The sequence below is a fragment of the Crocodylus siamensis genome, chromosome 4, assembly GCF_052110815.1.
Source record: "Crocodylus siamensis isolate JL-2025a chromosome 4, ASM5211081v1, whole genome shotgun sequence".
Classification (NCBI taxonomy): Eukaryota; Metazoa; Chordata; order Crocodylia; family Crocodylidae; genus Crocodylus; species Crocodylus siamensis.
The window spans coordinates 55,937,028-55,964,762 of record NC_143398.1 but is presented as its reverse complement, the minus strand read 5'-3'; positions in this window follow the sequence as shown (position 1 = coordinate 55,964,762).

Sequence of the window (27,735 nt, the reverse complement as noted above, 5' to 3'; positions counted from 1 at the left end):
GGGTGGGTGGGGCAGCAATGGGGAGCTGGGGGTGAGGCAAGAGTGGGGCATGTGGGCTCTGCAGGGGGGGATGGTAGCCCCTGTGGGGGTCATTTGTCCTCTGTTGGGGGGGCTGTGGTCCCTGTGGGAGGGGCTGTAACCCCTGTTGGGGGGCTGTGGCTCCTGTGGGAAGGGCTGTGGCCCTTGTGGGTGGGCTTCCAAATTGCTTTAACACTGTAGATATATCAATAAAACATTGCCCAAGTGATCACTGTCTCTTTCTTACTGTCTCTCTCTCTCTATGTATATATAGTGGTCTTTTGTTTTAGTTGTGAAGGAGCATGGATTTGAGAGTATTTTACAGAGTGACTTTGGGATTATTTTTCAGGGATTTTTCAGTTTTCCAATAGGGAACATTCCTGCTAGGGAGGCCAGTGGCAGGATCCTGCCTGGTGAGAGCTGGCACCTTGGACCCAGCTGGAGGTGGCTGACCTCCTGACCAAATGTTGCCAGGAGGACAGGCTTTGACAGTTCAAAGCGGGCCACCACACCTGGAACATCTTCTGGGTGATAGCTGCCTGGATGGCTGGGCAGGGGGCACATAAGGCAGTAGTGCCACACAGTAGCCAACCTTGCAGCCCCACTGGCAGCTGGTCCAGAGAGGCAGATATCTCTACTGGCTGTACAGTCCCCATCTGGGTCTGGCAGGTGCATAGCAGGTCACAGCCAGACTGCTGCAGTGGGTAGAGGGTACAGGGAACTCTCAAGGCTGCTTCACCAGTCCAGCTGGCACAAGGGGTAGTGTGCCCAGGAACCAATTGGCCAGGCCCCAGAAGCTTCTGAGGGTGAGTAGCTCTGAGCTACTTGCCAGGACATCTTTTTATACTGGTGGGGACAGCACAGGTTCTGGCCTTGGGTACTAGGTCCCTCTGGCTGCCCCTAGTGGCACAATTTGCCCCACACCAAAGTGCATGTCTGGGCACGTGTGCTGAGGCAAAATGCTCTGGCTCAAATTTGCACCGCTTCTATTTGAGCTGCTGCAAGCGCATATGCCTGCATGTGTGGCTGTATCCTAAGTGATTATAGAACCTTCCAGCCAGAAAGAACCCAGAGACAGGTTTCTCCATAGCCACTTCAGAAGCACTGCAGCACAACACACATTTTAGTTGGGAAGGTGTAGAAACTAAACTCACTAAAACAGGTGTAGGTAGAATTTTAAGTAGGCAGAATTATTCAGTTACCAGAATTAAATGACACCTTCAGGAGTACATAACTACTGTGTTAGCCCTAGCTTCAATACTGACACGTATCTACTGACACATATCTACTGAATAACTCACAACATTTCTTGCAGCACCTTCATGTTTGCAAGAGGTCTCCTGTTTAGCTAACGACCAGAGTTCAGATTATGACATCTAAGGAGATGCTAATTTGGGACAGCAGGGCATGTCCATTTCATCAGAAGCAGTGAATAAACTAATACTCATTTGTTTGTAGATGAGTGGGTGTGCCTTGACAGTGTTCAGTCTTAACTTAATATGCAGTTGATGTGAACTTGTTGATGGGAAATTTGCTGACCAAAGGAGGCAAAAAAAAAGATGTATGACCTGTACACGTTGTCTCTGGCAGGACTATTAGCCTTTGACAGCTAGTCCAGTGGAAGCATTTTCAACAACAATCTGCCAGTCCAAATAAATGCTGCTGTTTTCCTCTTATAAATTCTGAATGGGTTGCTCTAACTTGTAATGCCTTGATATAAAGAAAGCCCTTGAAGCAAAGGTCATAACAATGAATACATACTATATAAATCAGAATTATAGAAAAGAAGTTTCAGGATTGTCTGTAAAACAAAGATTAAATAAATACTACAAGCTATTTGACTTCTTGACTGGCAAAATCTGCTGCTTAATTATCTCTAGAACAAAAATAAGACCACAGAGTTTTTGCCTGCATTTTATTGGGTAACAAGCTTTAATTTCTTACTAATACTTTTGAAATAACCAAGTTTTCAGAGCCTCACCTTCTTTGCTGGAAATGCTTGCTGACCCCGGACTATAGAGGTGCTGCTTCAGTTATAATAAATGCCACCCGTATCTATCATATGTTCTAGCCAGTAAAGTTCTGGCTTCTTGCCAGAAAACTACTTTGTTTTGTACCTAATGTTTCTGTGGAAATAGCTGCTAAGTAATTGGATATATGATACCTTTTTCTTTATAGAAAATATATATATATATATAGAGAGAGAGAGAGAGAGAGAGAGAGAGAGATGCTGTCTCATTTGTTTTTGTAACTGAATTGTACTAAGGAAGGGATTGATACATATTTATTTAGGTTATTTTTATTTTTATAGTAAATTTGTCCTCCATGCTGGAGAGCAAATTGCATGAACTGGCAGTTCAGTCTAGGGGTGTGCGTGTGCATGTGTTCTGTAAACTCTATAAATTATTGTAATTTAACAGCTGCTTCTTTCTTAAATATAGGGCAGCGTTAATCACATATAGACATCAGTTAACTACTTCCAAAAAAATCAAGGGTTTTCGACCTCTCTAGAGATGTAAATTTATAAATATTAATATGCATTTAAAATGGAGAACTACTTTAACAAAAGAGAGATTCTATTTTTTAAGCAACTGTATTGCATACATTATGTCTTATAGAGGCATGTGCTAAACTCAGCAGTTAGCAGGAGCTATATGACTGCAATGCATAGTGGCTGGGGGGGAAGGTTCCAAGTCTGCAGGACAGATCTGCAGCCATCAGGGTGAAGTAGTCCATCTTTCTTCTAAGTTTATTTCCTAAGGTGCTGCTGCGAAGGGGTGGAAGTTGGAAAGGCCCACATAGCCTAGAATCCTCCAATTTGCACAGGACTCCACCTACCTGTCCCTGTCCCTGTCCCATTCCTGATGTACCACTGTGTAAATAGTCATGTGGGGCACAATTCTGCACTATGCAAGGGGTGCATAATCTTGGGTGTAGCTTGGATGTGTAGAGGAGAGAATAAGGTCTTGGCACTTAAGGCCCTTAGGGTTAAGTGAGACTTAGTGTTTGGGCCTTGTACAGGGAAGTTTTACACCCCTGCTGCTCTCAACTACAAACTCTTCCTTGTGAGGTGGGACTGTACTGGGTCTGCTGTCAAGAGGCCCCTGATTCCCACAGTGAAGTGGCCTGGAATTGACTATTTGGGATTTATGCCTGTAATGTATGAAAATATCTCCCTATATTTAGGAACATAAGAATTGCCATTTTCTGGCTTAGACCATAAATCCATCTTTCCCAGTATTTTGTTACATAGCAGTAATGAATGGATGCTGAGAGGAACAGTGAAACAGGACACAACTTGAGTTTTTCCCCTGTTCCTCTCTCACTTGCAGCCTCCAGCATTTAAGGTCCCAGGAAATTCTGATTCAGAGGCTGTATCCCTAACTCCCATGTTCAATAGCTACTAATGCATGTTTCCTCCAAAAAAATCCTCTTTGAATCTGATTGTCAGCTTACACAAAGTCTTGTGGCAATGAGTTCTGCACTTAATTATATGCTGTGTAAGAAAGAATGTACTTTTATTAGTTTTAAACTTACAACCTACTGGTTTCATTTTATGACCCCTAGTTCTTGTATTGTTAGAGATAGTAAATAATTATCCCTATTTACTTTGTCTTTGCCATTTAAGTATTTTGTAAACCCTTATCGGGTCCCCTCTCAAGCATCTCTTTTCTAAACTGAATAGGCCTGGCCTCTTTAGTCTTTCTTCTCTGTCTTTGGTAGTTAGGAGAATTAGGGAAGGTACAGAGAAGGACAATAAGGATAATCAGTGGTATGGAAGGGCTACCATATAAGGGGAGATCCTTATATGGAAGCCCCTCCATACCACTAAATATCCTTATTGTCCTTCTCTGTACCTTATCTAATTCTTCTATCTCCCCAGGGTGAAAATGTTCCCAGTCGGTCAGGAAAATTCTGAAATCTTCACATTTCAAAATCTTCTATAAAGCTCCAGATCTCTTTTTTATAAAACATAAAGTTATAACAGATCTTCCCTACTAGTCAGAGATCCATTGAGCTGGCAATAATGTCACCATCCCTAACGGCCCTATCACAGGCTGAAGGAACAACAGTGCCAATGGTAAAACATTAATTTTTCTTTAACTATAAAACTCAAGTCATAATTGCTATAATGACTTGAGCCCTGGTCATTTCCTGAGGTCTAATGACCAACTGGGTTTAATGGCCCAAGGTTTCATCTCAGGCTATTAGCAGTTTCAGACCACCATTAATCTATAGGAAATACTGAGGACCTTTCTGGCTCTTGCTTAAGCAACACTCAGATATCTGTGAATAGTCACATCCCTGTGGAATGTGCAACAAACAGATTCTATGCACAGTATTTCCAGCTAACCTACTATTAAAAAAAAATCTGGAGTATGATCATTTCTGCAGCTGAGGAATCAAATACTTCAGGTGATCAAAGGATTTGCTGGTCAGGTTTATTTACATAAAAGCGCAGATACACTTGATGCTTTATATAATACCATGTACACAAAGACAAGTTCCCTGAGGAACTTACATTCTAAGGTCTGAGTCAAAAAATCTCAACACCTACTCCTATCCATTCTTCTTCAGTGCTGAGGCATATGCTTTCTTTAAATCACAGACAAAGACCAATTAACTTCCATGGTTTGTATACAGAGGTTTACAGTTGACATCTAAGTGCTCTTATGGATAGGATACTTTTCTGAATTGTGACCAAAGTTGGGATTAGAACAAACAGGATAAAAAAATAGCACAGAGAGATTTTGGAGGAAGAAAGGACCATCCCAAGGACAGAGACACTGGGGAAGGAATGAAAGTTCAGGACTCAGGTGGACTTTCTAAACTGAAGGCTTAATAATCACACACACACACACACACACATGCACCAGGCTTAATACCTGTATATAGATATGTGTGTCTCTGTTGCTAGATAGATAGATAGATATCCTGGAATGAACACACAGTGAAATGTACATTATAAAAAAGACAGAACTAGAACTACTACTACAGTGTCTTACTGAAGTTTAGAAAGTGCAAGTTTTCTTACACAGCTCTGCAATGCACTTCATGCTTGACTTGTAACACCTGTATCTTATTGTCCTTTTCCTAGGGATTTCTTGTCAGTGGTTGCTATTTGTGCCAAATTATGGGGAACTTAAGGCCAAATTTAGTTCTTGGTTTATACAGCTATTGCTTCTTCTACACCAAGTACCTTATAATTTTATCTCTATGAATGTCTTTGGAGTTGGGATTTGCAGAGAATGTGACCTGCTGACTTCAGTGCAAGGAAGGTGCTTTGGTGTAACGGAGGGCAGAAACTGGCTCTGGGTTTTGTGGTGTATAAATAAGGATAAAGTCACAACTTTGACAGGGGGCAAGGGTTCTGTGTGTTCTTGTTTTTAACTGAGCCGGTAATGTAGCCAAAAAAATGGACATGGGACTCTAAAGTAAAAAAGCAAATGTATTAGTCCAGATATCAGGGTGATTGACAAGAGCCTGTGTAGACAGATAGACCAGACCACCTTAATTTTCTTATGTTGTACTTTGCCTTTGAAAGTCATATGGATAAGGATATATCCAATAGCTTTCCAAAAACATTTAAGGGACCTCTATAGAAATTCTAAAGTACTTGACAATTAAATAGCAATACCTATAGATTTCTATAGCACATATACACTTCTCTATTAAATTCTAAAGCATAGTTCAGAAATCCTATGGAAAAGTATAATTTTCTACTGAACTGGGTAGAAATTTTCCATGTGGACTTTCTCAGGCCTAATAACTATAGAATGAGTTAATTTATTTAGTGGCACTTCTGCCCCTTCCAGGAGCCACAGTTATTCACACTTTCTTAGCCAACACCAGGCTTAATACCTATATATACATTATAAAAAAGACAGAAATACAACTATTACTACAATATGTTATACATTTACCAGCCTGGTTCTATGATTTTGTCACTATGGAGTCAATAGGTCAAAACTTTTTTTTTCTCCCTTATTTGTGATGCATTGTGCATTGTCACGGAGTCACGTAAGTGCCCCGTGACTGTGAGGGTGATTGGCAGAGCTGCCAATCACCCGGGCAGCTCAGGTGCCGGTTACCAGGGTGACCAGGTGGGTCACATGGCCAGAAGGGGGCAGGGCCGGGCCTTTATAAACAGCTTAGGCCGGAGCCTGCCTAGCAGTTTCCTTCTGGCTGCTGCAGGAGTAGGAGCTCTGCAGCTGAGCTGAGTGGCCTGAGTTAGTAGTTGCAGCCTTACCACGCTAACCGGCCATGTTGATGCGGGGGACAAGAACGCCCTAAAGGGAGGTAGGCTTGAGAGCCTTGGTGGGGGCTTGTGTTTATGTTTGGAGCATGGAGACTCCGTGTGGTTTGTTACAGCCGGGTGGCTTGAGCTTATGTTACAGTTTGCACCGGAGGACTGGGTGAGGCTGTAGGGGAGTGAGGAGACCTCACGGGGGCCCCCCAGCCGTTTGGGGGTTCCCAGTGCCCAGTAGGGGCACAGTGCCAGCGGAGCACTATTGTCTGTGCTGGAGAGGCACCGTATTGTGCCAGGGAGGCGCGGTGTGCGGGGTTACAGACCCCAGCCCATAAGGGCGGTGGTTTGCCCAGTGGGGGCAACCGAACCCAGAGAAGAGTAAAGGGGACAGGCATGGCAGTGGTTGCCTGTGCCCCTAGCGTGCGGAGCGTGGTAGCGGCCCCTGGGAGGGCAGGGCCACAGAGCAGGGCAGAGAGAGCGCGGTAGTGGCCCCAGAGAGGGCGGCAGTATCAGGCCCCAGAGTGGGGTGGAGAGAGAGCGCGAGGAGCATGGTGTCGGCCCCAGAGGGGGCAAGGCCCAGTACAGGGCGGCGGTAGCGAGCCCGGCCCAAAGGGCGCCGGTAGTAGGGCGGCGGTAGCGAGCCCGGCCCAAAGGGCGCCGGTAGTAGGGCGGCGGTAGCGAGCCCGGCCCAAAGGGCGCCGGTAGTAGGGCGGCGGTAGCGAGCCCGGCCCAAAGGGCGCCGGTAGTAGGGCGGCGGTAGCGAGCCCGGCCCAAAGGGCGCCGGTAGTAGGGCGGCGGTAGCGAGCAGATCCAAGTCCTTTATGAGGATCTGGAGAGTTGGCGGGAGAGAGGCCTGAGGGCCGAACATATGGTAGATCAGTTCCAGGACGAGATGACCAAAAACCGCATGCAACTTGAGGAGTTGAGTCAGTTCTGGGAGCAACAGTATGAAAAGGTGAAAGCTGTTGTGGAGGAGGGCGAGACGTCCCAGCTCACCTCAGAAAGGGAGTTGGCCGGTTGCCGGCAAGAGAATGAGGGGCTATGAGCCTGGATACAGGTTGTAGAGGCTGGCCAGGCCTGCGCTGAAGAGCAGGCTCAGAGCCTCAGCACACTCCTGCTTGAGAGCCAGGCAAAAGAGGCGAGCCTTAGGGTAGAGCAAAGGCAGTCACGGGAGGAGTTGTGGTCTCTAATGGAGGAGCTGCAGAGGCTCAGAGGTGGCAGGCCTAGGGTGTCTGAGAGGGGTAGTTGGACGGCCGAGGAACTGCCCCGGTTCCCAGGGATTGGGGGCAAAAAGGAGAAGGGCCTCGTAAAACAGGGAGTGCAAACCTGGGAGAGCTCAGGCAGCCTGGAAAAAGAGTTGGAGGCTGTGGGGGAGCTGCTACAGGGTTACCTAGGGGGTGTCCGGGAGGAACTCCAGGAGAGGGAAGCTCTTATCAAGACTCTGAGGCAAACCGGGCCTCAACTAGAGAACCTTCAGTTCCAACGAGTACAGGGGCTGATGGAGGCTAAAGACCAGCTAGCGCTAGAAGTACAGAGGGCCCGGGAGGTGGAAGAGCTAGAGGAGCAGGTACAGGGTCCGTGGACAGAAAAGGACCATCTCAGGGAGCAGACAAAAGCACTAGAGACCCTCCTCATGGAGGGCCAGGGGAAGGTAAGAGCCCTTGTTGCAGAACAGGAGCAGTTGCAACAGCTAGTGCAGACTCTAAGGGAAGGGCTACAGAAGCTCCAGGACGACCAATGGCAGTCCTCTGAGGCAGGCAACCAAACTACCGGGGCACCTATGCAGTTCCAACAGATGGAGCTGGTGAGTTGGGGGGGTACAGACCCTAAAGAGCTTGGACAGCCTTGAGGAAAAGCTTGAGGCTGTGGAAAGGTGGCTACTGGATGACCTGGTAGGTGACCAGATAGGAGTGCAGGAAAGGGGAACCTTTATTGAGGCCCTGAGAGGGAGTAGAGCTCAAGTTGAGAAGCTTCAGTCAGCACTAACCCAGGGGTCAGTGATGGGAAATTGCCCAGGATGGAGAACCTGGAGTATCCTAGGGATGACAGAGAACCAGGACAGTCAGGAGGGCCTGTCCAGCAAGGGGATCCCACAGAGAGGGAGTCAGGCGTAGCGCATAAGGGGATCCAGGCGGAACTCTTCGAAGGTTGGGAGCTAAGGTGGGCCCAGTGGCAAGAACTCCACCTGCAGGGCCTAGCTCAACTGGAGCAGGAGTTAGGAAAAATGGTCAGGTGGCAAGACAGGTGCTGTGCACAGGGGGACTCGCTTAGTAAACTAGGCGAGCGCCAGGCCAGAGTTGGGGCCAAAGGAGCCACATCACCCCAGCAGGAACAGGGAACCCAGGGCCGCGTGAAGAGCACTGCAGCGCACCCAGGGAGGCAGTACCCAGCGCTAGAGACAAAGCCGTATTTGTACATGGCCAGGATACCCCAACAGGTCTTGTGGAGGACACTCGGGTACCACATAGAGAGGAAAGTGGGTAAAGTTGCCTGGGTGCAAATTTATAAGGGGCCTGGAGGGAGACGCACAGGCCATGGTAGGGTCGAGTTCTGGAGAGGAGGGGAAGCCCAAAAGGCACAGCGGTGCCAGTGGGAGATTTGGGGAAAACTCCAGGATGCCCAGGCACAACAGGAGAGCCAAGTGGCCCGACGAAACATCGGGCCAGAAGGAACCAGGAAGGGGAAAAGAGAGCGGGCCGAAGAGCAGCGGACGAGGTAGGGGATTTACCGAGGGCTGCTAATGTGGGGGGGCTACCTGTGGTGGGTAAACCCCAATAAATCCCATGTGATGCACCCCTGGGTAAAAGGCAAGTTGGGGGTGCCTTAAAACCTCCGCCACCCAAATTAGATGCTGCTGGGAGCCTTGGAGGAGGAAGCCCCACGGGAATGTCCCCAACAATGGAACATCTTGCAGAGAGGCTGAAGAGCCCCTCCCTGATGAGTTGGGAGCTTAAGGGGGGGGCGGTATGTCATGGAGTTGTGTAAGTGCCCTGTGACTGAGTGTGATTGGCAGAGCTGCCAATCACCCGGGCAGCTCAGGTGCCGGTTACCAGGGTGACCAGGCAGGTCACATGGCCAGAAGGGGGCAGGGCCGGGCCTTTATAAACAGCTTAGGCCGGAGCCTGCCTAGCAGTTCCCTTCTGGCTGCTGCAGGAGCTCTGCAGCTGAGCTGAGTGGCCCGAGTTAGTAGTCGCAGCCTTACCACGCTAACCGGCCGCGATGATGCGGGGGACAAGAACGCCCTAAAGGGAGGTAGGCTTGAGAGCCTTGGTGGGGGCTTGTGTTTATGTTTGGAGCACGGAGACTCTGTGGTTTGTTACAGTCGGGTGGCTTGAGCTTATGTTACAGTTTGCACCGGAGGACCGGGTGAGGCTGTAGGGGACTGAGGAGGCCTCATGGGGGCTCCCCAGCTGTTTGGGGGTTCCCAGTGCCCAGTAGGGGCACAGTGCCAGCGGAGCACTATTGTCTGTGCTGGAGAGGCACCGTATTGCGCCAGGGAGGCGCGGTGTGCGGGGTTGCAGACCCCAGCCCATAAGGGCGGTTGTTTGCCCAGTGGGGGCGACCGGACCCAGAGAAGAGTAAAGAGGACAGGCACGGCAGCGGTTGCCTGTGCCCCTAGCGTGCGGAGCGCGGTAGCGGCCCCTGAGAGGGCAGGGCCCCAGAGCGGGGCAGAGAGAGCGCGAGGAGTGTGGTATCGGCCCCATAGGGGGCAAGGCCCAGTACAGGGCGGCGGCTGCGAGCCCGGCCCAGGGGGTGCCGGTAGTAGGGCGGCGGCTGCGAGCCCGGCCCAGGGGGTGCCGGTAGTAGGGCGGCGGCTGCGAGCCCGGCCCAGGGGGCGCCGGGCGGCCCAAAAGGGTGCCAGGCGGGCGAGGAGCCCAGGGTGCCCGAGAGAGAGAGAGAGGGCACCAGAGGGGCGAGGGACTGTACAATGTCCCCCGGAACAGCTGCGAGGCTTGGGGTGTGCTGAAGGGGAGGTTTGGAGGCACGCATAGCCCTTAAGGCGGGGCACATAGAGATACCGATGTTCCTGCCCCTGCTCTGAAATGGGGTATCGTCAACTAGGGGAACAGAGGCAGCCTCCCATACACCTTATTTGTCATCAAAGTCGTGGCGGGCAAGATTCTGAGGGTGCTGAGTCCACCCTAACGTGACGGTAGGGGGCGCTAGGGAGTTCACGGCCACTCCTTGGCCCCACTCCCTCACATGCATTAGTCATTATATGTGGTACTGGTTCCTTAAATGTGGCTATGCTGTGTACCTCCTTAGGCACTATGTTTTACTTTATTGTACTGAATAGGAGCCAAAATGTAAAGTTATTAGCCATGTAAACTTCATGGTGCTTTCTGCTAGTCTAATCTCCCCACCACAGTGGGGAGACTCAACAATTTTGGTGACAAGGATGGGATTCTTCTCTCTTCTTCCTGTGAGTAGGTGGGGATGGCGACATGAGGCCTGCATTGGTGAGGTCAACCGGCGCTTATGCAGTTGGTGCCACCAGGCAGGCTTTGGGTTCCTAGATAATGACCCATGGTGGGGTGGGATGGGCTTCACCTCTCTCCTAAAGGCAAGTGTGTCTTCTCTTCCAGGTTGGCTGATTTTTGTACAGCGAGCTTTAAACTAGCCTTGCTGGGGGAGGGGGCTGCAGGAAGATGAGGAGACACCAGCCGAGCAAGATGGGTGACAAAAGCAAGGAGCACCCAGGTAAAAAACAGGGGTCCAGACAGTCTTCCAAATCGGGGGGTGGCGCACACAGCTAGGCAAGGCCTTAAATGCTTATATACTAATGCTCATAGTATGGGGAACAAATAGGAGGAACTTGCCCTCAGAATAGCCAGTTCAGACCCAGACATAATAGGGCTTAAAGAAACATGGTGGGATTCATCCCATGACTGGGCAGTTAGCATTAGGGGCTATAGGCTTTACAGGTGGGATAGAGAAGGAAGGAAAGGTGGTGGGGTGGCGCTCTGTCAAGGAGCAATACACATCCTCTGCCAGCAGAATGGGGTCAGAGGAGGGGCAAGCTGAAGTGCTCTGGGTCAAGATACAAGGGGGCTATGGGAAGAGGGATCTAATGGTGGGGGTATACTACAGACCACCCAACCAAGGGGAGGAGCTGGACTGGGAACTTTTGGGCCAGCTTGTAGAGGCACTTAAGGCAAGGGATGTAGTTGTCTGGGTGATTTAAATCACCCACGACATCTGCTGGGAAGAACAGTCAGCCAGGTCGGACTGTTCCAGGAGGTTCCTGGCCGAGATACAGGACCTCCACTTAATTCAGGAGGTGCACAGTCCCACCAGAGGAAATGCCCTGTTGGACCTGGTCCTGGCCACAGGTGACGACCTGGTAAGAGGCCTCCAGGCTCTTGACCACCTGGGTGATAGCGATCATCACTTGATGGAATTCACCATCCAGCACAGGGTGTCAGAGGCCTGCAGCAAGATGGTAGCCCTAGACTTCAAGAGGGCCAACTTCAATGAGTTGAGATTAGTGGGAGAGGCGCTGGGGTTCTTAAGAGCAGGGAAACTCAGTGCCCAAGATGAGTGGTCCTTAAGGAGACAATACTTAGGACCCAAGGGGTGACCATCCCAACAAGAAGCAAAGGGGGCAAGAGTGCCTGAAAGACCCCCTGGCTCACCAAGGGTGTCCAGGAGTGCCTGCTTGCCAAAAAGGTGGTGTACATCCAGTGGAAAGGCGGTGCTATCTTCAAAGAGGAGTATACCTCCTCTTCTTAGGCCTGTAGGGGGGCTGTCAGGAAAGGTAAGGCAGACATAGAGCTAGGACATCATTGCAGAGCCACTGGCGGGAATATTTGAATGCCCGTGGCGCACGGGTCAAGTCCCGGAGGACTGGAAAAGGGCCAATGTGGTTTCCATTTTCAAGAAGGGGAGGAAAGAGGACCCGGGCAACTATAGGCCAATTAGTCTCACCTCCATCCTTGGCAAAGTCTTTGAAAAAATTATCAAGGCTCACATTTGTGAGAGCCCGGCAGGACAAATTATGCTGAGGGGAAACCAGCATGGGTTCGTGGCAGGCAGATCATGCCTGACCAATCTAGTCTCTTTTTATGACCAGGTTACAAAATGCCTCGACGCAGGAGGGGGGGTGGATGTCGTATACTTGGACTTCAAGAAGGCCTTTGACACGGTATCCCACCCCATACTGGTGAACAAGTTAAGGGGCTGTGACTTGGATGACTGCACAGTCCGGTGGGTGGAGAATTGGCTGGAGGGTCGCACCCAGAGAGTCGTGGTGGAGGGGTCGGTTTCGACCTGGAAGGGTGTGGGCAGTGGGGTCCCGCAGGGCTCGGTCCTTGGACCGATACTTTTTAATGTCTTCATCAGCGACTTGGATGAGGGAGTGAAATGTACTCTGTCCAAGTTTGCAGATGACACTAAGCTATGGGGCGAAGTGGACACGCCGGAGGGCAGGGAACAGCTGCAAGCAGACCTGGACAGGTTAGACAAGTGGGCAGAAAACAACAGAATGCAGTTCAACAAGGAGAAATGCAAAGTGCTGCATCTAGGGAGGAAAAATGTCCAGCACACCTACAGCCTAGGAAATGACCTGCTGGGTGGCACGGAAGTGGAAAGGGATCTTGGAGTCCTAGTGGACTCCAAGATGAACATGAGTTGGCAGTGTGACGAAACCATCAGAAAAGCCAATGGCACTTTATCGTGCATCAGCAGATGCATGACAAATAGGTCCAAGGAGGTGATACTTCCCCTCTATCGGGCGCTGGTCAGACCGCAGCTGGAGTACTGCATGCAATTCTGGGCGCTGCACTTCAAGAAGGATGCAGATAACCTGGAGAGGGTCCAGAGGAGGGCCACTCGTATGGTTAAGGGCCTACAGGCCAAGCCCTACGAGGAGAGACTAGAGGAACTGGACCTTTTCAGCCTCCGCAAGAGAAGGTTGAGAGGCGACCTGGTGGCTGCCTATAAGTTCATCAGGGGGGCACAGAAGGGAATTGGTGAGTATTTATTCACCAAGGCCCCCCCGGGGGTTACAAGAAATAATGGCCACAAGCTAGAAGAGAGCAGATTTAGATTGGATATTAGGAGGAACTTCTTCACAGTTCAAGTGGCCAAGGTCTGGAACGGGCTCCCAAGGGAGGTGGTGCTCTCCCCTACCCTGGGGGTCTTCAAGCGAAGGCTAGATGTGTATCTAGCTGGGGTAATGTAGGCCCAGCACTCTTTCCTGCTTATGCAGGGGGTCGGACTCGATGATCTATTGAGGTCCCTTCCGACCCTAGCATCTACGAATCTATGACTAGTGTCTAAGATCAAAGATAATAAAACGTCCTTTTTCAAATATATAGGGAGGATGAAGAAAGCACCGGGAAATGTGGGGCCCCTGCAAGATCCTCTGGGCAATCTGGTGGTTGCCCCAGAGGAGAAAGCAGACCTCTTTAACCAATTATTCACCTCCATTTTCTTGTGCAGGGACTGGGACTTCCCCACTGTGATGCAAGATGGACCCGAGGGGAACACCTCCAGACCTCAGGTTGGGGAGGAGTGGGTTAGAGAGCTTCTGGAGGGGCTGGACACATTCAAATCAGCAGGTCCAGATGCTTTCCACCCCAGGGTGTTGAGGGAGCTAGCAGCGGTTATTGCAGGGCCCTTGGCGTGGTTTTATAAGTGCTCGTGGTGCTCAGGCCAGGAGCCAGATGATTGGAAGATAGCCAATGTTGTCCCCATCTTTAAAAAAGGGAGGACCCGGGCAACTATATAAGCCTGTCAGTCTTACCTCAATCCTAGGGAAACTCTTTGAGAAGATCATCAGGGAGCACATCTGCGATGGCCCGGCTTCAGGGATGATGCTTGAGGGCAACCAGCATGGTTTCATTAGGGGCAGGTCATGTCAGACCAACCTGATTGCCTTTTATGATCAGGTCACAAAAACATTGGATGCAGGTGTCACCATGGACATAGTCTTTCTGGACTTCAGTAAGGCCTTTGACACTGTCTCCCATGCCATCCTCATTAAAAAACTAGGCGACTGTGGCATTGATGCCTACACAGGCAGATGGCTTGCAGATTGGCTGAAGGGTCACACTCAGAGGGTGGTGGTGGATGGGTCATATTCGACCTGGGGGGGAAGTGGGCAGCGGAGTCCCTCAGGGCTCGGTCCTGGGGCCCGCGCTGTTGAATTTCTTTATCAGTGATTTGAACGACAGGGTGAAAAGCAACCTGTTTAAATTTGCTGATGATACCAAAATTTGGGGTGAGGTGAGCATGCTAGTAGGGAAGGAAAGACTGCAGCAAGACCTGGATAGGTTGCAGGGGTGGGCTAACAAAAACAGGATGTGTTTCAATACAGACAAGTGCAGGGTGCTGCACTTGGGCAGTAGTAACCAGCAGCACAATTATAAGATGGGGAACTCCCTTGAGAGCATGAAGGTAGAAAGGGATCTTGGAGTCATTACTGACTCCACGATGAACATGGGCTGACAATGCGAGGTCTCGGTTGGCAGGGCTAACTGGCCCTTGTTGTGTACCTCAGGTAGGGCCAAGGAGGTGATCCTCCCCCTCTGTGACACTGGTCAGGGCACAGCTGGAGTACTGTGTCCAGTTCTGTGCGCCCCACTTCAGGAGGGATGTGGACAACATGGAGAGGGTCCAGAGGAGGGCCATCCACATGATCTGGAAACAACAGGGCAGACCCTACAATGAGACACTGTGGGACCTGAACCTGTTCAGCCTTCACAAGAGAAGGCTGAGGGGGGACCTGGTGACCATCTATAAACTCACTAGGGGGGACCAGAAGTGTTTGGGAGAGACCTTGTTTCCCCTAGCACCCCCTGGCATAACAAGGAATAATGGCCATAAATTGTTGGAGAGCAGGTTTAGATTAGACATCCATAAGAACTACTTCACGGTCAGGGCAGCTAGGAGCTAGAACAAATTTCCAAGGGAAGTGGTGCTGGCTCCTACCCTGAGGTCTTTAAGAAGAGGCTTGATACCTACCTGGCTGGGATCATTTGAGCCCAGTTTTTTTTTCTCCTGCTCTGGCAGGGGGTTGGATTTGAAGATCTACACGGTCCCTTCCGACCCTACTTCTATGATTCTATGATTTTCATTTATGCTAGTGCTTGAAGCCACAGCCTAAATGATCCACAACAGTAGGAAAGAACTTTTTTTATTACTATATTTGTACTGAAGAGACTTCATTTGAGCACCCAGTTAGACCTGCAATGGCTACTGTAGTCACAACAGAAGGATTGGCACAAAAATGAGAGTAGCAAACTGATGCTAAACAGTCCTTTTGTATCCCAGGCTGGAGTAACAGTCTTCAGAGAAGGCCCACTGTCAGCAGGGAGAGCTCAAGTGCAGACTGATTTAAAAAAAAACCAGAACCCTCCCTAATAAATAAAAAATGAAAATGTCTACCCATATCAGAAATATTGATGAATCTGATGAAAAACAAGAGACCTGGGTAGTGTATATCAAACATTTTGAACAGTTTATAACCTACAATTCAATTCCCGAAGAACAACAAGTAGCAACATTGCTGACTGTGATTATGTTCCAGGGTATATAATCTCCTACAGGCTCTTTTGACTCCAACTTTGCCAGGACAGGTCACCTCTTCAGAAATCACTGCAGCAGTTAAGGAACACTTTTTCACCTACCCCATCAATGATTGTAGAATGGTACAAATTCCACCAGTGGACCCAGGAAAGTGGGGCGTCATTGGCACAATTTGTGGCTGCTTTAAAGAAATTGTTAGAGCACTATCAGTTTGGACAAGTGTTGAACGATGCCCTAAGAGATCAATTTATTGCAGGAGTGCACAATGAGAAAACACAGAAGAAATTATTGACAGTGTCCACTCCTACATTCGTAAAAGCTGTGGAAAAAGCAGTTGCCATGGAAACTGCTGAGAGGGACTCCAAGAAATTTAATATGGGCCTAAAGATACATTGCTTGAATCAATGAGATTGAGGGGCACAGAAATTGGGAAACTTTTCCTGTGGCTGTTGTACACAAGCCACATACACTGAAAAGGGTTGCTGGGCACATCGTGTCAGCTGCAGAAAGTGCCAGACAAAAGGACACATTGCTGTGCTCTGTTGCACAATTCAGCAACAAGTAACATCTTGGATCCATCCACCCGGGGAAGCGTCTATCAGGGAGGGACCCATAAGGGGACAGAAGTCCACAATACGTAATATGGAAGAAGACCAGAGTCCTAGTGCTGCTGACCAAAACCTGGACTTGTATGTTCTATCAGAAGCAACTGTAACAAGTGGTATCTGGGTCACACTCTTACTAGCAGGTGTCCTTATAAGAATGGAGGGGCTGCTGTTTCCCTAACTTCTACATAACCAATGTTTGTCATAGGTACCTGTGGAGAAAACCTCCATTTTTCTGAAGGCTTACACTAGAGGAAAGCTAGCCCCCACCCCCCCAAAGTACTTAGGGGGGCTGTTCAACTAGATAGGCAGTCAATCCATTTACCTTTGTACGTGACTGAAGGAAATTATCTACCATTGTTTGGCAGATCTTGGCTAGAGAAACCAGGAATGAATTGGAATGAAATCAAATCAATCAGAAAGGCACCTCAAGATCTTCAAGAAATACTGGAGAAGCATTCAAAGGTTTTTGAAACAGACCCTGGGCTGAGAAGCAACATCCTAGTGCAGCTCAAAATTAAGCCTGAAAGCCAGCCAAAATAGTGTAAGCCTGGAGTTGTACCTTATGCTCTGTGACCCATGATGGAAGCTGATTTGGACTGTTTAGTAAGCAGTGGGGTGCACATAGTGAATGAGCTGCACCCTTTGTTGCAGTGATCAAGAAGTTCAAGTTTGTGATGACTTGGAAGTGACACTGAGGGGGGTCACTGAATCTGGTTTTATGTGCTGTCCAGTATCCTTTGCCTCACATTAAGCATGTCTACGCTAACCTGTTTACTGTGCAGTTGCCTAATTAAGTGTGCAATTCTACATGTGAACCCCTATTAGGGTATATAAAATTAATAAACTCTGAAGCAGGTTAGGACTTGTAAATACATGGAAAACAGAGCATGTGTAGATGTTTTCCTGGCTGGTGGGGCACAGGGTACTTCCACGTGGGGCTAGCCAGCAAGTAGCCCTAATACGGAAGTACCCTCATGCCTCAGCCAGCCCCTCCGCAGCACATGAAGCCCTGTTGGAGCAGCCCTAGCCTGGAAAGTTAACCCCCTGGGTCCCTTGCCAGCCTGAGCTGCTCTGACTGGGCTCCATATGCTGTGCATGAATAAACTCCAGAGCAATATGCTTCAGAGTTTTTTGTTCCTGAGTGCACATTCAAATGGCATACCCAGGAACCAGAAAGTCCAGAGCAATAAACTCCAGTGTTTATTCATGTGCATTAATCACATGTGTAAATGCTCTCATTGAAAATGTTGTCTGCTGCTCTTAATGGAGGACAACATTTGAGTAAATTTGTTTTGAGCAATGCCTACCTTCAAATAGAAGTGGATCCTGCACAAATACCTCCAGATAAATACTGAAGGGATTATACTGTTATAATCAATTGCCTTTTGGCATTACATCTGTTCCTCCCCTCTTCCAGAAAGCCATGGATGAAATCTTAAAAGGCCTGAAAGGAGTACAGTGCTATTTGGATGACTACTGGTAACGAAAAAATTAGAAAGATCATCATCAGAAGCTTGGTGCTAGTCCAGCAATGTCAAAAAGACCATGGATTGCAAGTGCACAGGACAAATGTGAATTTTTCAGATCCTTTGTTGAGTATCTTGGGCATATCATTAATGCCACAGAGTTAAAGAAATCACCAGAGAAAGAGAACACAATCCTTTAAGCACCACCACCAGGGAATGTTTCACAATTATGTTCCTTCTTAGGATTATGTAACTAGTATTGTAATTTTTTGCCTAATTTGGCAAAAGTATTGGCACTGCTACATGAACTGCTACAAACAAAAAAGAAATGGGAGTGAACTCGAGAATATGAATGTGTATTTAAGGAATCAAAAAACATTGTTAACATTGACTTTTTACACACTGTACTCATCTTAAGGACCTGGAATGATGAGGAAATCACAGATAACCTTAAGGATGCCATGATTATGACAGTCTGCAAGAAGGGAGACAGTCTGACTGTGGAAATTACAGTGGGATCACCTTGCTGTCCACCACAGGAAGGATCATTGCAAGAACCCTCCTGAACCATCTACTTCCACTTGCTGAAGAGCTCCTCCTGAAATATCAGTGTAGGTTTAGGTATCAAGAGGCACAACTGATACTATCTTTACTGCTAGCCAGCTGCAGGAAAATGTCAAGAACAACATAAACCTCTCTACATGGCCTTCTTTGACCTCATTAAAGCCTTCAACTCTGTCAACTGAGAAGTGTTGTGGAGGATCCTTCTGAAGTATGGAGGCCCACTGAAATTCATCACCATTCTTTGCCTGCTTCATGTGATATACGAGCAGTGGTTCTCAGTAATGAATCTATCACAGATCTCCTTGAGGTTAAGACAGGAATTAACAAAGGCTACATCATTGCTCCAACACTCCTCTTCATATTCCTTACTGTGATGCTACATCTGACTACCAAAAAGCTTTCAGTTGGACTGGAGCTAAATTACTGAATGGATGGTAAGCTGTTTAATTTCAGCTGACTGAGCTAAAACGAGGACCACCCTGTTGTCAATCATCAAGCTCTAATATGCTGAAGATGTTGTAGTGTGTGCTTGCTTGGAAGCAGACGTTCAGGCAATCATTATCATTTTTACCAAGGCATATAAGAAAATGAGACTGACACTTAACATTCAGAAGACTAAGGTCCTCGATAAACAAGCTCTTAATGAGCAGTCCCCAACTCTGGTAATTCAGCATTAAGGCGATAATCATCTAACATTAACACTGCTGGGGCCAAGCATGTCATCCAGATGTCTGACTTCAGACTCCTAAAGCAAGTTTTATTCTCCAAGGTCAGTCAAGGCATATGGTCAAGAAGAGGGCAGAGAAAGCACTTTAAGGATGTCCTCAAGTTCAACTTAAAAAAACGTAACATCAACATCAACTCATGGAGACTATTGCTCTGGGGCATTTCAAATGGAGGAAGAGCCTGCTGCAAGGATCTCAGTACTTTTAAACTTTATGACAATAGCTGGAAAAGCAGGAGTGGCTGAAACAGCATGTCACAGACTAAATAAAGAATTCAGAGACACCCACCCCACATGGAGACATGTGCTCAAATTGCATCAGAGTCTGTTGATCCTGGATAAGCCTCATCAGCCATCTTCAGCCCAACAGATAAAGCAGTCATGGAAGACAATCGTCCGTGATTGTGAGGGATTATGGACAGAGAGGGAGGCTTTTAGTATTATCTTTAGAATACTGATATTTCATACTTATCTGTATGGCACACATTTTACTTTATTGACTGACTGTTGACCATTACTTTCTAATTTTGGACCAACACAAGGTATTCCTTCCCTAGCAGCAGCTCATATGCGAGACTGGGCATTGTTACTTTCTGCTTATCTTATTCTATTTGGTATCAAAAAGGGACTCAGCATAGCAATGCCTTGTCCAAGTGATCACCAAAAGGAAGACACCATGGAAGTATTCTTTTTGAATTTGATGGATTGTTTACCTGTCATGGACAAGCACAAGAAGAAAACTGCTAAGGGCATTCATTGTTCTTTCTCTTGTGAAATGCGTCATTCTACAAGGTAAAGTATTAAACAAGAACAACTCTCAGTTGATACCTTTTGTGTCACTCCCACAATTTCATCTACACATGCCCATATGCACCATGTTTTACTTTCAGTTTTGGCTCTTATTCAGAACAATAAAGTTACCAGCCATGTAAACTGTGTGGTGCTCTCTCTTCTAGTCTAATCTCCCCACTGTTCTGGAGCTACAAGACATAACATTATTAAAAAATATTTCCCATTTTATAAATAGATAAAGGGCAAGAATATTTTGACCTAAACAATCAGTAAAACTTTTATGCTGTCTGTGATCTAAATGTACTCTTTTGCCCCATCTAACTGGCCATGTTCTATGATATGGGTTATATCACCCTTACTACTGTATTGGCAGTTATAATTTTCCCCCAAAATATTATTTAAAATAATCTGTGCTCTGTTCAAAGAGACACTGTAAAAACCCTTGTACCCATCAAATCTGAACTGCTGGTTTGCTGAGGGTTCAAGGTGTACATGTTCACATCATCATTTCTCGTTTGTCCTTCCTACTGAGGCCATCCTTCTGTGCCAGCCTGTATGAATCCTAATTTCTAAAGTGCTTGAAGATCTGAATTCTTGTCACTTTCTATCTTTGTTAATAAAATACAGTGCTGGCCCAAGAAGAAGGATGGTCTTGTGGCTAAGGCACTGGCTGGAGCATAGGTGATTTATCAGAGTTCAATTCCTGGCTTGGTCACAAATTTCCTGTGTAATTTAGGCCCTGATCCAGCAAAAAAGACTCATACGGACACAAGAGCCTGCCTACATGGCTCTCTTTGCATGATTAGGGCATTAATCATGGCAGGCCTCATTTTCCGATCTGTGAGATGGAGACTAATAATAATATCCCTTTCTTGTGTTTAGGTTATAAACTCTCTAGGGTAAGCATTAGGTATGTCTGTTTGCTTGTACCACATCAGAATAAAGGGGTCCCTGATCTCCAGTGAGGCTATAAAGTGCTACTGTTTCAAAAAATTAGCACTATGCATCCTTTTAAAATTCATATTCAGGCATTATAATATATTTTAAAAGATTTTAAAGCATTCAATAAAAATATTTGCAATTGATCTTCAAAATAGAATGTGTAAATGTTTTCTATCAAAATACTGTCAATTGGAAGTTTGCTTTTAAAATTCCAGCTATGTTGTAGGTGTATCTTATCCTAATATGTTGATTTGTAATATTTGGTTAAGGTGCAATTGAGTGAATGATCTCATCATTAGATTACTGCAATCCTCTTTATTTGGGGCACTCCTTGAAAATCACCTGTAGATCACAAATATTCTTGAAGACTATTTTGGTTTATGTTGTCAGGTACTTTGCCTATAAGTGCTCCTATGGGTACGCCTGCAAATCTCAGTGTTCACTTCAAGATTAAAACTGTAAAAAAAAAATAAGACCATGGGACTTTCTGTTGCTCTATATTCCATGACGATGTCATATTGAGGATGTAGACTGTCCCCTTTAGAAGGTTATAAATGGTGCAGGAAAGGTACAGGAGATTCGTGTTCCATTCCTGGCTCTGCCACACACTTCCTGTATGACTTTGACCAGGTTACTTATGACAAGATCCAGGTTAGTATATTAAATGATGAGGTGAGATATACATGTTGCACAAAGAGATCCAGAATAACCAATTCTTCTATCCATAAAATCCCTTAGGTGCCTAAATTTTGGCTTGAAAAGATTATGTGGTGCCAAACTTTGGATTTCCAAACCTGCAGAAGCATCATAGTCTGAGCAAAATTTGTTTGTTTGTATTTTTACAGGACCAGCTATATAGCTGAGAGGTGTTAGAAAAGCTTTCAGGCATAAAATGTCCTTCCTCAGACTATTGAGGAAGCCAAAAGCTTGCCAGACAGCTCTCCCAATTATGCAGTTGGTTTAATAAAAGATGTTACCAAACAAAACCTTCCCTGCCCCCCAGCAATGAGTAGTACTCAGGGTGTTTATAGGAGTGCTCCAGGAGGTGGGAAGGGAGGAGCTTTAATTAGCAAGCTGTGCTAAATAAAAATGCCCAAGCATCACATGTATCAGTGTTCCCATGCTGAAAAATGGTGGCAGAGTGCTTTGAACTGAAGCTCATTGAGCAAGCTTTAGTTTAAAGCACCCCAGAACCATTTTTCAGTGTGGCAACGCTGATAGGCTGCTGGAGTGCACTGATATGATACACTGGATTAACAGCACTCCAAATCAGCCTTGCTGCACATCTATAGGAGCCCTCAGTGAGAAGAGTAGCAGGTTGTGGTCCTTGCTTTAGCAGGTATTTCTACATCTCTCCAATTACTGTCTAATATAAGAGAACAGAGACATGGACAAAGGACTCTCCTGTCCTAGCAAATTACTGTGTCCTTATTTGAGATGAGAACAACATATAAAGGCAATAACACTTTGCTAGTAACTTTTTAATGTTGGTTTTGGGAGGGAAGGGCTGCTTTTGTTTCTGTAAATCAAATTCCCATTGATATAAATGAGCCAGGATATCAAAATGAGGAATGTGGTATAGGACCCTAGACAAGAAAGAGGCAAACGGGTCTTTAATAAAGTTTTAAGAAATAGTACCTTAAAAAAGCTACTGAATGGCAGTTTCTCCTGTTACAAAATATACTCTCTAGATCACAGCAGTCCATTTCCAAGAGACAGAGATTCATCTTTCAAAAAGATTAATCTTTCAAAAAGAGACAGTTACAGAGATTGAAAGAGATTAATCTTTCAAAAGAGGCATTCACAGACAGAGGAGTCTTCTCAATGGATGGACTCCACCTGAATACTTGGTATACCGTTCAGGCTGGCACAGCTGAAAAAAAGCACTTAAATTGGGTAATGGTGCCAAGTTTGAGAGAGGAAAGTGTAATCACCACATCTGGATTTAATATGGAAGGAAAGGAAAATCAAGTAAATAAAGGTGTATAGTAAGAGATAAAGGAACAACAGAGGATAGGCAAAAGGAAGCATGAATATTGATAGAATAGCAGTCAATACAGTAGTCAGTAGTAGTAGACAATACAGCTAATGAAAGCATTATTCCTAATCTAGTTAAGAAATTGGGTAAAGTCAGAGAAGAACAGTTGAGATGTCTATACACTAATGGTAACAGCTTTGGCACCTAAATGGAGGAACAGAATAACTGGTATCTGACACCATAAAAATAAATGCATAGCAGGAATGTGGTAAAATAGCAATTGTAGCTGGAATATAGGTATTAAAAGTATAGGTGTTCAGGAAATATGGAAAGAAATAGGGGTAAAGATATAGGGAACAGTGTTGTAGAATATATCAGGTTGAAATCAAGTTGAACTCTGTCGCTCAGATACTTTCTGTTCCTGTGCAGGGGTTTATATGGAGGAAGTGATTGGTCAGCTGACCCTGACCAGCCACTCTGGTGACAGGGAGTGGGCAAAGGGTTAGGCCCTGCTGGATGCTACAGGCCATCCTGCATCAGTTTGTGTAGCCAGTTTTATGGCAGCAGGCTGGGACTAGCACGGGGAGGGCAATTATTTTGGGCAGAGGGCTGCTTACTGAGTTTGGCAAGCCGTTGAGGGCCGGAGGGCTGCACGACAGGCAGCCCAGGGCAGATTAATATTAATTTTCTAATTGTTTTAAGGGCTCCGTGGGCCAAATAGAATGGCCTGGCAGGCCCATCTGGCCTGTGGGCCTCATTTTACTCACCCCTGGACTAGCAGCTGTCCTTAACCAGTCTAAGGACCCAGGTTTGAGGCTGTAGCCTGACGGGAAACAGATATTGCTACAGCCAAGTTTGAAGCAAAACTCAACAGCTTAATGTGTCCAAGTCAGGGGAAATGGCTAGTCTCCATCCAGGATTCTGAAAGAACACATGATTTCACATGTCCACTAGGAAAAATTTATAATAAATCTATCAAGTCAAAGGTAATACTGTATGACTAGAAAACAGCAAAAGTAGTCTCTATAATTAAAAACAAAGGGGGTAGGGGGTAAACCTAACCACCTATAGTCCAGTTAGTCTGACACCCGATAAGGCAAAAGGCTTTTATGAATAAATTATGAAAGAAAAAAAGCAATGAAAAACATGGAGGAAAATAGAAAATGGAATAAAAAAGTAGCATGTATTCACAGAACATAGCTGGACTTGAACTACCCCAATATCTTTCTTTGAAAAACTGATTTTTAGAGAAGGGAAATCTAATTTTTTTTAAAATTTTAAGTAAAATATTTGATATGGTGCCATACAGAAAAGTACTGGTTAAACTGCAGAAGATAGGGCTTAGTACAAGAGCCGTAGTCTGAGCAAAGACTGACTAACTAACAACAATGGGTTTGGATAAAGAAGGAATTATTGGATATGAACTCTACAAATATATAGTATTTTCAATAACCATGGCACACAATGTAGGGCTCCTAATGACATTTTTTAACATAACATAGAAGGTGTCACCAGTACCTAGGAGGTTTGGGTTATAGTACATGAAGAACTGGATGACCTTGGTGACCTGAGTAATAGAAATGAGATGATATTTAATAGTGCTAAGTGTAAGATCATACAGTTTGGAACTAAATTGCTACAGACTAGGGAATTATGAACTGGAAATGACAGGGGAGGAGAAAGGCCTCTGTGTATTAGTCAGTTACAGGATGACTATTAGCCATTATTGTGATTCAGTGGTGGGAAAGGAAAATGTGATTCTAAGATGCATCATATGAGGGACTTCCAATAGAAACTAGGAAGCATTGAATGGCACTCTGTGAAACACCAGAGTGAATGTAGACCAGAAGTTCTTATTGTGTATACCCTTTTTCTTATTGCCTACCCCCTTCCATCTGCTTGTATGCCTCTACCAGCATACATTTTATATTTTAAGCCCTTAAATGCCAATTATTATTATAATGAGAATTAAATCCACCATTACATCATTTTTCTCACGTAGTACAGTTTGGGAACCCCTGATCTAGAGTACTGTGCACAATTTTTGTTGTGTATTCAAGAAAAATTAATTCAAAATGGAACAGGTACAGAGATGAAACAAGGCTGCTATATTTATTTGGTAACCTGAAGGCTCATCATACAAGAGGATTCTAAATGGTTGCTGTTGGGCTTGTTAGTCTTAAAAAAAAAAGGCTGAACAGGGACATGATTTCCATCTGTACATAAATCATGGCAGAAAGCACCAGGGAGAGGAAAGAGCTATTTAAGCTAAAGAAAGAAAGAAAAGAAAAGTAAGGAACAACTTTCCAACAGGAATAGTGGAGTAAATAAAAGAATTAATTTTAAGATGCGGCTTGATAATTTTATTACAGGGGTTATATGACATTGTGGCCTGCAATAGGACAGGATCGGGTAGCTCTGTAGGTTCCTTTCAGTCCCATCGACCACGTTTCTACAACGCATAAACGTTATGATTAGAGTATGGTTATTGAATGTAGAAGTAATTAAAAAAATAACAACTGTTATACTGTAAATTCAGTTCATCTTATCTTTGAAAATACTATATGCAAACAAGATTGTGTCTTCTCTATGCTTTTTCAAAAAAACTTGACATACTGAAACCTCCCTAGACAGAAATGAAGTCAGAAGAATCACATAATCAGCCATAGCTCGGATTAGCCTCTGGTGTTCATACCCTAGTGTAGAACACTGTTTCCTAGCAACTACAGAGAGCCATTGGCTTTACAAATTCATCTTTGCCAGAGTATCACACACATTCCAATAAATGAAGAACATTTAGTAGTCAGCTGGCTTCTTATTTTCTTCCAGTGTATTGGTCTGGACAGAGAGCTTCTTTCAAGGACTAGTTACTATTTGCATTTCTTCACAGGTGATTTGAATTCAGATCCTGGCTCAAATCACCTTTGGGTTTATAGTAGTCTCCCTTCCTTTGTGTGGGTACAATTGTCCACATGTCACTACATTATGACAGAATCGGAGGTCCCTTTCCCAAGACTGATTAAAAGGCTGTTGCAAATTACAAATTAGGTGGAGTTTTCATTTGAAGCTAATAAAAAGGGGGAATGAATGGATTTGGAAAAGCTTCTGACTAGCACATGAAGGAGACAGACATAGATAAGCAGTTGCTGTAAAAGCTTTCATATACGTTTTTGCCATCCTAAATATGGTAATGTGGTAGCCAATATTATCTCCATTTATTACATTAAAATAATATTCTGGTCAAAATGATGGAGAATTAAGCTGCATTCATCTTTCATTTGGAGTCTTACTCATTTTCCTTTTTACCTGCCATCCGACGACCATCCTGATGAATGGAACTGACTATTCACTCCCTCCAGTCTTTGTCAACACAATTCTTTCTGTAAGCTAGAGACTCCCCCCCAGAGTGCTCTGAGCCCTGCCAATTTGGGTTCAGAACCTAAACTTTGATCTTCCACATCAGTCTGCTTGCTGAAAAATCCTGGTTTCATTTTGTGTAGAGCCAGAAATGTAAATCTGCCTGTCCATAACCAGTCTATATCAATGATTTGTTTCAGAAATAAACTAATTTTGTAGACTGATGATTTTAGAATTAAAGTCCTTTTGGGTTCTTAACATAATGTGTAAGGACAAACAACATTTTTTAGTTTATTTAATGACTACTCTGTTAAAAAACAAAACTAAACTAACTAGCCCCAAGTATTTTACTATATATTGAGCATGGTTTATTTCAGGGTCTTTCAGGTATGGTGCATTTGTAAGTATTCCCAGTATTACCATTCTGAGAATGATATCGACTATTTAATTTCTAGCACAAGACCATTGTAAAATCATGACATCGGTTGATCTGAGCTGATCTTCGCTAATTGAACAAAAGGAATAGGTAAGCTAATAGCAAATCATTTAATCTGAAGACAATAGGAGCAGTCAGTGTAATAAGTGCAATAAGCATTTGCAGGGTCTGGTGCTTATATTATGACTTTCAGACACAAACCTTGCTTTATATTTCTCTCAGTGTTGTCATAGGTGGCACTAGAGAAATAATAAACAATCATTCTGCATTTTTGACCTGGAAGTAAAAGTAGCAAGGACCTATGTTTTGCTTCGCAGTGTTTTCTTATTCTTTAAAATCATTTTTGAAGATATCTTTAACAGAACTAATTCTATCTTGTTATAATTAGCCATATATTGTCCAAAAATGAAAATAGATTTCTTTTTGCAGTTCATGACTTTAGTGAAATATCTCTATTCACTGTCAGCCTTGTGTTACACTGACATCACAACTTACTCTTTGCCTTTTTGTTGTTGAGTCCTCTAGAAGGAGATATATTTAGCAGCTCCATTGTTTAGACAACAAAGTCTGCAGTCACAAATTGTGGGTCTTATGGTGTGTTTTAGTCTTTTCCATATACTATTTACCACCTGTGGCTTTTCTTATCCTTGGAAAATGCTATTATCTCAAATGGCCTGTGTCTAATTGCAGTGGATTTAATTGCTTGGATACACAAGGGTCTGTGTTCGATGCTGTTGCTAGCTGGACAAGTTCAGGAAAAAATGGTGGGTATCCATCTACAAATGTCTCTAGATGGGGCAGGAATTCACTACTCATCTCTAACTGCAGTTGATGTCACCAGCTTTGTGGTAGTATTCCTGGAATTATTGTCCCCCTAAGAAGTATTTCCATTCCAGATCATCTCTGTGGGATTTCTCCATGAAGATGCTTTCCCATCCACGTAGTTTCTTCTCTGTACCTTTTTTGAAATGTGTAGGGTCACTGCAGAACTTCACCTCTAGACAGCTCTGCTATTATATTTTAGAAAGCTGATGATAGCAGCATCTCTGAGAATATGTCCTGATGTGAA